This window comes from Parasteatoda tepidariorum, chromosome 5, assembly GCF_982258835.1.
Source record: "Parasteatoda tepidariorum strain Cologne lab strain chromosome 5, Ptep-v5.0, whole genome shotgun sequence".
NCBI classification, from domain to species: domain Eukaryota; kingdom Metazoa; phylum Arthropoda; class Arachnida; order Araneae; family Theridiidae; genus Parasteatoda; species Parasteatoda tepidariorum.
Window position 1 is genome coordinate 22,405,164 of NC_141759.1, and position 7,272 is coordinate 22,412,435.

The 7,272-nt window shown below is 29.2% G+C and overlaps 1 long non-coding RNA gene across 1 annotated transcript; it reads right to left on the reverse strand.

Annotated features, from left to right (window-relative positions):
• Positions 1-618: 618 nt before the first annotated feature.
• LOC147808669 (uncharacterized) lies at positions 619-2,180 on the reverse strand. The gene is made up of 2 exons (XR_015433646.1): positions 1,779-2,180; positions 619-764 (listed from the first exon to the last, which is right to left on the reverse strand). It is a non-coding gene; the product is annotated as an uncharacterized LOC147808669 (long non-coding RNA).
• Positions 2,181-7,272: the final 5,092 nt, after the last annotated feature.

Below are 7,272 nucleotides of genomic sequence, written 5' to 3' on the forward strand. Positions count from 1 at the left end.
TATTTTTTAAGCTTAATTCAAAAACATAGTCCTTTGAAATAATTCTGTAGAAGAAATGATGGTTTAATGTATGAAATATAAATTTTTGAATTACCTTTCACTCATAAAATATTTATAACATCAAAACTATTAGATCTATCAAATCAATTCTATTTTTTAAATTGAGTCTAAAAAATACATAATAAATAATGTCAGACTTGTCTATACTACAGTGTCTCAGAATTTTATTTTCATCAAATTAATTTACATTACATGAAGGGATCATCAATTTTATTCATTTACACATTGCATATCAGGAATATCACTTTTATGAAAATTATTTTTTCCACTTTCTTAGTAAAATTGCTTTTTAAATATAAGAGGATTTTCAATGTCATACTTACATTTTATTATTGTAAAATTTATATCATTCATTATTGGTATAAGATAATTTAATTAAAAATTATAGGATTTATTTTGGGACAAATTTATTGTAATATACAGTATATAAATTAAAATTTATTTATAACTATAAAAAAAAAAACAATATTTTATTAAGAACATACTTTTAATGTATCATATTATTTTGTTATAGCCCTTTACGTGTTTTGTTTTGCATTTTAAATAATACAAGAATCAATTTAAAAAATAAAACATTTATTGTCAAGTGAAACATTTAGAACATTATTCATTTTTATTTCTTATTTTTTAATTTCTTCCATAAAAACAGTATTACATCTCTTTCCTTCTTTACCAGATAAACCTTACAGGATTATACGAAATATCTGAAATAAAAGAAAGAAATCACTTTCATGATAAAATTTTACCAACACATTATTAGAATAAGGAAGATTAAATGCCATTAATTTGAAATCATTTAAGTCCTTAGGTATCCCTTTTAAACTTATTTTAAGTTTGACAGATATTTTGATTATAGTTCTAAGATTATTCTATACACTAATGAAAGATGGCAGGTGTGTTTAGTTTTGTAGATCTTATGTTTGGATTGAAATTTGTTTCAAGAAAAATAAATTGTATTTATAAACGAAGACTCTTAAAAATGTAAGTATATTGAAAAATTAGTAAGGTACACTTACATACTTACTGTCATTATAGAAAAGCTAAGTATCAAGAGATAAATGTGAAGTATAAATAAAAAGTAAAGTATCATTAGTTAACTTTGAATAATTATAAACAAAATATTATGCAAATCATCATACACACAAAAAAAAAAAATAGAAGGGATGAATGTAGAAACAGACAAGGAGATTGGGAATTTGCATTTTTAATAATTACTTTTTATATATAATATACTACCTTTCTTGTAATACTTTTCAATAATTACTGGAAAATGGCGTAACTTTGTGAGAAACAATTTAAATATTTACCACACATATTTTCTAACTTGTTTTAAAATGAGATTTTCAAAAATTAAAAGAATTCTTAGGGAAGAATAAAATAATTATTTCACTAATAATTATAAAACTTTCAAATAATCGGACACATGCTTTTACAATCAACAGAAACAAAGATTAAAACTTAAAAATAAAGAAATATAATCATTATTATATTTTATGTTATAATACTGAAACAAAGTTTGGCGAGTTGCTTGGCGAATATTTCAAAGTAAAGCTTTTCGCCAGTATAATTCTTTACATATATAAAAATAGAAATTATTTCTATTTAAAGTAATTAAAACTTTGATCAGAACAAATTATAATAAGTTTTAATTTTATTAGCTGAAAATAAATAAATATTTTAAAAGAAAATTTATCGCAAAAATAATGTACTATACTTACCGATACTAAAATCGTGTGCAGGTTCCTGTTATGGTAGTACATCAACTGCATTGAGATGGTCATCTCATAGTGTGAAAGTATTTTTAATGCTTTCATTTTAAAGGAAATGTTATTATTAAACTAAAAACTTGTTCCGTCTCATCTATAAAAAAATTTCATCCGATCATCCTCTTCCTAACGTCGCCGTCATTTTTATTTACATTTGTATATGTCATCACATAAAATTGAAACGTCATAAAAAGCAAACGATCTGATTGGTTCATGAAAGAAATTGCCTGAACGGTTGCAGATATTTCGTGCAACCGTAATTTCTATATCACACGAGCGTTTTTTGGAGAAATTTCACTTGCAGTTGCACTTACACTTGCAGTTACACTTGCAGTTGCACATATTTTCTCTCGTGTGATATAGCCAAACTCTTGGGGACAGGTGATTCATAAAAGCATTCGTATCAAATCAGGATGTAAATAAATAAAACACGGTAACTTAAATGTAAGAGTTGCTAATTTGACAGACTTACTTTTACTTTAATTATTGCTAGTTTAATCATATATATAACCAATGTTATTTCAAAGTAATACTAAATAGTTTTATTTAGAGCTAAGTAATGGTGAATTAAATAAATCAAACAATTATAACCCCGCCCACAAATAAACTGCTAAAGAACTACTTTGATTACCAGTTTTAACTTTTTACCACGATTGAAATGGTTTTATGCTGGCACATATTCGTGACAGTCGGCGCGAAGGGGTTAATAACCAATTCAGGTAGGAAACCCGTAATATCGGCCCAGTCAATATATCGGCGTATTATTACCAAAGGCTTTCCTTGGTAATATTGCAGCTAACTTTTTTTACCATTGTTTTCGACATTGGCCTTTCCGTATATAATTTGATAATACTTCACAAAAGCTTTTTTCCAAGAAAATGTTTTTCAACCAAAGAGAGGTACTCGACATTAATAATGATAATATAAGGATATGTAAAGGTCAAATATTTTATTTTAATTGCTATATTTGAATATGTTATATTGTTATTCATAAAATATCCTAAATTTTCCAACCAGGAACACAGAGATGCGAACTAATTCTCGATTTTTGTGAATGTTTTAATGGAACACATTAAATGGAAAATATTTAAGAATAATTACGCCCACCCTTTAAAAGAGAAATCGCGAAATAAATGCAGTAAAGTAGCATTTTTGATATGATCTTTGTGGAAAAAATATTCAAAATGAAAAATACTTAACTAAAAATGGCATAAATGTCGTTACTATAAGAAAAGATATTCTTACAAAATAGAGCAAGCTGACTTCTCAGCAAATAGTAGATTTGTGTAAAAGGTATTGTTTCACTGTAAATGTATTAAATATAAGGAATCAAATTGTTGTCCATTTAAATTATTCTACAGAGTTCATTGAAAAAATTTTTAATATTTTATTTTAATCAGGATCCGAAAATAGCATCAGCTGCCTGATAAGTATATTTACGCATTCCCAATAATTTTTTCATTGTTCACAATATTTTCTTTAGTGGACAAATTAATATACACATTCTTATTCGATGTCTCAATATTTTTAAACCATTTAAGTACAAAAAATTCAGTTTCTTTTCTCTTTTAAATATGAACTACTTGTTAAGTGGGGCACCATATCATATTCAATTTCAAACCAGATTTTTTTTTAATTTACTTGAGTGGATTCTAAGTGTCTCCATTTTTGTAGTACGCAGGGTGGGTAAGGAAGAGGGCGATAATATAATTCAATTTGAGACGCGATACTTAAACGTCATATGTTTTTAAATATTCAGACAAAAAGCTAAACTAAAAATCATTTTGATATACATCGGTATCTTTCCGAACGAAATCAGTGTCAAATTTACAAATCTCAAAAACGAAATAGGGAAGATCAAGTACCTGTAAAATTGCCACGAAAAATTTGCTCCCGAGTGTAATTATGTGGAAAGAAACATAAGTAACCCAAAGAAATCCTTCGTAGCAATAATTTGAATATATATATATATATATATATTCTGATAAATTTGTAATTTTTTTCTGTTCCTAGCACAAATCCCTTGGCGCTGTAATTGAAAATACATAGTTTTCATCAAAAGGCAAGATCTCTAAAAATATTTCAGTATCTCAAAAGAAGAAGAATTTATTTTATATTATTTTCAAATACATTTTATTCTGAAAATTAACCCCTCGGTTATATGTCGTTCACACGTTCACGCCGGGGTGACCCACCGGTGGGTCACGCTAGATTGTCTCATCGGGCGGCGCACCGGAGTAAAAAACTGGTAACAAATAAATTTCATTTTTCAGTTTTTTTCCGGGAATAATAAAAATCAATAACTACCAATTGTTTTTAACAGATGCAATTTTTATATTGAATTGCCTCTTCCCCGTGATAAATTTCCTTACAGTGAATTCTTATTGTTGAGAATAGAGTAACTCCTCCCGAATATTATCTAATATTGAAATGGTTCTTCTACCAGTATTTCTCTTTTCCGTCCCGTAAACATGTTCAAATAAGAAAAAAAAGAAAAAGATTAGTTTACACACTGTTTGATACAAGATAACACTGGGGGACCTCATTCGAAATTCCCGTTCATTCGAAAACCATTCGAGTGAATGCTAAGAATCCTCACTTATCTAGTACATAGGGTGTAGAAAAAGGAAGACTATAATATATTTCAGTACATGATGCGATACGTTAAGGTCATATGTTTTCGTCTTAAGTGTTGCTTTAAACGGAGTAGACGTGTATATTTAGATAAATCTATACGTTCTCTGTATGTTTACATATTCAGCCCAAAAACTAAACTTAAAATCCCTCTGAAAAAATTTTCCAAATGATTCTATAAATTTGAAAAGCATCTGTGCTTTTGCATGCAAAATTGGTGTTAAATTTAAAATCCCCACAACCGAATTAGTATTTTTACACGTACTAATTCGAATTTGTATGAAATAGTACTTGAATAAGTACTTTTATGAAAGCAACAAAACATTTGTTTTCTAGTGTAAATAGATTTACCAGTAAATAAAATAAAAAAATACTTTTATTTTCTATTTAAAACATTATGGAAACAAATATACCATCTGTTAAGCAAGCCCTTTAATTGCGCTCAGTTATCCTACTGTTTTTGTAGTTAAAATGACTGAGCTTCATGAAGAAAAGTTAAAACCCGTAAAGAATAAATGCCAACTTGCCATGGACAGCAAATTTATATTTTAAAGTGGTAGTTTATCAATTGTGATACTTTGATTAATAAATCCAATTTCGTAAATTTTTATCCACTATTTGTAAATAATGCGTAGGCAAGTATAATTCAACAATTTATAGTACTTATATAATTGCGTAAATTTTAAAAACAAGCAAAAATAGTCAAACATTTGCAAAATTTACTTTGTAGTTTTTTACCGTTTTTTTCTAATTATTTTGTCGTGTCCGGAGCTGTTGGCATCTTTGTCTATATCGTTAATTTCTTCGTAGTGACGTGGTCTGGGCTATCGCAACCAAAATCCATCTCCTCTCCAAAACTTTGCTAACTCGCTCATCCTCTTTTTATGAATTTTCTTACTAACCCTTCTGAAATAACGAAAGTTAAAGATCCGCCCACTTTATATCTTGGCTGTTTTGAATGTAGAGAATACTAATATCACTTTGCCTTCTCAAGAGCTGTTTTCTAGCCAAAAAACTGACCAAACAAGGACGGCCGCGTTAATGCATATATTTTTAAATGTTATATGTTTTTTTATCTTAAGAGTTACTTTCTTGTACCCGAATTACGTTAGATCTAGTATTTTGCATAAATACAACAACAACAACAAAATTGTTGCACAGTGTAGTTTCTGACGCTCTTTGCAATTCAGTAAAGATTTGAAAATAAAGTAGGCGTTACGTTTCATGGTTTAGGCCAACGCCTCATATAACTGAAAGCCTCCACACGGTTTTTTTAATAGCTAGTTAGTACTCGTAGACCATTTTGAAGGATATCCACTTTCCGAACGAGTCACGCAATGAAAAATCTGGTTAAAATAAGAAAGTGGTAGCAAATATATAACTAAAAATTTGTTGCCTTATTCACTTATCAACCACTACAGCAGCGTTTCTCAACCTTTCAGTATTCGCGGCCCAGTTTTCAATCATAATTTTCATCGCGCCCCCCACTTGCAGTAAAATATATGCAACAATAATGTATATTGAGTATTTTTAATTCTGTCTTTAAATTATTTTTAACTAACTACCAAAACAAAAGTAAAGTAAAAAATCAGCAGCAATTGAGATTGTAGAAACTATGTTTGGAGTTAATTTTTCAAAACAGTTACAGTCCATACCTCTTTCAAATGATACTGTTGCTCGTCGAATTGGTGATACAGCTGAAAATGTAGTGTCAGCTTTTCTCGATGTTGCGTGACAAAATGTTTTCAATAAACTTTGAAGCAAGAGATATTAATAAAGATGCTCATTTCATTGCCTATGTTTGATTTTGTGATAATATGTCAGTAGTAGAACTACTTTTCTGCAAATCAATAGAACTCAAAACAACAGCGCTAGCATTATTTGCTATTTTAAATGATGTTATGAATGATGCAAACACAGAATGCAAAAATTGCATCGGAATATGCACTGGAATATGAATCGGAATATGCTTGTTCAATATCCGGAAGGTTCGAAAGTATACAAGCACTAGTAAAACAAAAATCGCCTCAATGCGTCTGGACACATTGCATGATCCACAGAGAAGCTTTGGGTTCGAAAGAAATACGTTCTGGTTTAAATATTGTATTAACTGCGGTTGTAACCATTTCAAATTATATAAAAATGAGAACCCTGAGATCGAGAATCTTTTCTGCTCTTTACAATGACATGGGTTCAGTACATTCAGAGTTACTATTTAATGTGAGGCAAGATGCTTATCACGTGAGAAATTTTTGCAACGTGCTCATGAATTAAGAGAAGAAATCGTCCTTTTCTTAGAAGATAACAGACCGGAAACCGGGAATTTACTGTTTGTCTACGATAGGTACTCTGTCCGCCACAAAGTCTGCGGCAGTCTGGTGCTATGGAAACAAGAAGAGAGCATTTTAGGGAGGGTGGCTTCGATGAAGAGGTCTCCTTTTCTTTCGCCTTCGATGATAGCTTGTATGGGGAGTATACCAGATTGGCTGACTCAGCCACCAGTAGGAAACTTATTTAATCTGATTCAAGAACTTTTTTAAGATTCGCATGAATATTTCTTTCTTACTTAAAATAATTCTCTCGATTCAATCAGTTGTTATTTTTTAAATTCAAAGGAAAAAAAGTGAACAAATTCTGACATTAAGAGTAGTGCAGATTTTTTTAATATTACTTTTTAATTTTACGATATTTATTATGAATGTTCATTGATTGTTAGATGGTTTAATTTCTAAACTTGCACATTTTTTAAAGCAGTTAATTTCTTTTATTACTTGAATTTTCTGGAAAAAGTGAAGAGCTTAAACTTAATAAC